The sequence below is a fragment of the Mus pahari genome, chromosome 1 (assembly GCF_900095145.1).
Source record: "Mus pahari chromosome 1, PAHARI_EIJ_v1.1, whole genome shotgun sequence".
NCBI lineage: Eukaryota > Metazoa > Chordata > Mammalia > Rodentia > Muridae > Mus > Mus pahari.
The window spans coordinates 129,355,189-129,358,616 of NC_034590.1; positions in this window are offsets into that span (position 1 = coordinate 129,355,189).

A 3,428-nucleotide genomic window follows, 5' to 3' on the forward strand; every position below is an offset into this window, starting at 1 on the left:
AAAGAGTCAGTGAGGCTGAAGACAAGTTAAGTGACAAAATTCAGTCTGAGGAACAACAACAACAACAACAAAAGCATGGAACACTGAGTCTCTGAGACCCAAGAGACAACATGAAAAGCAAGTGTCATGTGGGTAGGGGACCCCCAGAAGAAAAGAACAAAGGAAGTAGGGCATGGGAAGAAATGTTTAATAATGGTCGAAAAGCTGCATTCGAAATTGCCGAAACTTGGACATACGCTGTCCTTTGGTAAGTAAATAGATAAACATACTGAGGTATACCATAACTAAAAGCAATGAGTTCACAGCTCAGAGACTGAAAAGTGGAAATTCGCACAGCTAAGACATCAAGACCTGGACAGGATGTTTCTGTAACAGCTGAGCACAGCAATCATTTCCACAGTGTGAGGGTCTTATGTAGGGAGACTATACAACTGATGTTTGGGTGGGATTGTTCCTAGGCTCAGTGTATGGCCATGGAGGCAACAGTGGTGGGCGGGAGCATTTCTGGACATGCTTAGCAAGTGTTGGCTGGGAACAAGGAAGATGCTCTCTAAGAGTGCATTAACAGGAGGTGCCTCCTGAAAGAGTCAGCCTCTCTTGCTGGCTAACATCCAGGCAACATCAGCACATGACCGATTGACAAAGGGAAGTTAGTTATCTCAGCTCCACAGAAAGAAACCAGTTGGAAGAGATTACAAACTGTGTCGTGCCAAGTGCTTGGTGTTCTGGAGAAGAAAAAAAAAAAAAAAAAAACTATAGAGGGAGTACTAAGATCAATATTTGTCAGAGGTGTGGAAGAAGCGGGGGAGGAGGAGTAAGTGAGCCTTGTTAACAACCAGAGACATTTCCCCATGTGATTGTGGCTAAGAGACATTACACACCCCCTGGGGATGATCAGCACCGGGGTGCAAGCTCACCCGTTGAGCACTTGCTCGGTCTCCATGAGGTGGTGGGTTTAATCCTCCATGTTGAGGAAAAGGGTGGGGGTGGAGTGTTAGTTATGACAAATATAACATGCCAGGGTGTGGGGAGGTTCAGTAATTTACAGTGCTTGCTCTTCTTCTAGAAGACCAGGGTTTGGTTCCCAGCACCCATGTTAGGCAGCTACCACCACCTGGAGCTCCAATTAAAAAAAAAAAAAAAAAAAAAAAAGATATGTCACCCTTTTTCTGGCAGGGACCCATATACACACAAGACACAGACACAGACACAGATACAGACAAACACACACACACACACAGACACACACACACAGAAATACGAGTGCAAGATGTTCATAATGGGTGAAACAGTACACGGTATGGAAACCACTCTTCTCTGTAATTTTTCTGTAAACCCAAAACTGTTCCATAGAAATCTATTAAAATGAATTGTACCCCCCTGGTCCATTGAGTTTCAATGAATATAAACTCAAAAAAATGCCACGTATGATGGTTGGTGCCTTTAATAGGAGTCCTCTAGGGACAGAGGTCAAGGTCTGGTCTACATAGTGAGACCAGGCCTTAAAAAAAAATAAGACAAAATAAAACAAGACCAAATAATAAAATAAAATAAAATAAAACCCACAAATGATTGTCATAAAGTTCAACAATCAGTGAAAACATTAGAAATTAGGACAGTCCCAGAAACACTAAATTATGCTAATATAACTGTTCTAAAGGAATAATAAATAGAGTAATTTGGCTGAAATGGAAGGATGTTAGACATTAACCCAAACCCACACGAGCTAATACAACACAGCAGTGGTGGTATACATACACATAAGCATACAGACTGTTAATATATGTTCTCAGTGACTTGAAGGACAATTGAACAAACTAATAATGCCTTTGATTTTGTACATTTATCGCCATGGTAAATGGAGACAAGAGGTTCATTAAGATTTTTTCACTTCTCATCCCAACTTCAACTAGTAGAGCATTCTCTTAAAGTGAGGAGACAGGAAAACACCCCATAACTGAAGGGATTTCCGTGACAAACAGAAGTTAGAGAGAAACATGTATGACTGCTATACTGACAACTTACTAAAGATTCTTTTTGTTGGTGTTTGCTTTGATCTTCAAGACGGAGTTTCCCTGTGTAGCCCTGGCTGTCCTGAAACTCAGTCTGTAGACCAGACTGGCCTTTACCTCAGAGATCCACCTGCCTCCGCCTCCCATCTACTACTGGGATTAAAGGCATGAGCCACTATGCCCTGATAAAGATTCTTAATTTATGTAGGAAATAGAACTGAGAAGAATTGGAACAAAATAATTCCACAGTGAAAACGAAGAGAAGACCCTGAAAACAGAGGCTATGAACATGTAACTAAAACAACACAAGACCGAGCTCTAAAATCCAACCTTTTGTGGTTTTGTTGTTGTGGTTTTGTTGTTGTTGTTGTTGTTTTTGTTTTGTGCCAGTAATAAGGACACTTGGTAAAGGAGAGGAAAGAAGAATGGCATGCCTCAGGGACAATACACTCACTTTCTGGGTTATAACACAAATGAAGAACCACCTGAGTCAAGGCAAGAGGCATCTTGCTCCTCCATTGAGTGGTAAGGAAGACAAACGACTTTGGATGAAGAAAGGAGTTAGGAAAAAAAACAGCTACTAGCTAAACAAAAACAAACAAACAAACCCCACAAAACTGGAAGAACAGAGTGGAGACAAATAACAGAGAAGCCACGTGAATCCCAGCCACAACAGACAGAAAGGATGAGAAATATTTACACTATGGATCTTCAAAAGGTTCAGGGATTGGTGCAGGCTGGTGCACCTTTCAAGAGGTGTGGAAGCTGTTTATAAAACACCTGGATCTCAAGCCTGGCCAATATCCAAGGTTTCCTTTCTGCAGAACTGCCTCAGGAAAGGTGTGTAGGTTTCCCAGCAAAAGCCAGAGGGGCCCAAGCACGTGGAATAGACCTCGTTCTAGCTCACTTGTACGCCCTGTCAGTTCCTGGAATTTTGGTTACCAATGCAATGCAATTTATTTACCAGGAAATGTAGACTTAGAGACAATGAGACTCAAAATATTCTTCTTAACAGTGAACCTCAAAGGAAAAAGTCTTTAGGAAGCAGAACGCTACAGTCAGCATTCTCAGAGAGACATTGTCTCCTCAAAAATTAATAGATGATAGGATTAGTGAGAAGACACTGCAGGTAAAGGTGTGCGCTACCAAGCTCAACAATCCCTGGCCCCCTGGCACATGGTGGGAGAAGAAAACTGCTGACTCATGTAGGTTGTCCTCTGACCTCCACACGTGCACCACGACTCATGCAGGAGGCACACATACACACACACACACACACACACACACACACACATATACACACACACACATATACACACACACATACACACGCACACACATACACACACATACACACACATACACACACATACACACACACATACACACACACATACACACATACACATACACACA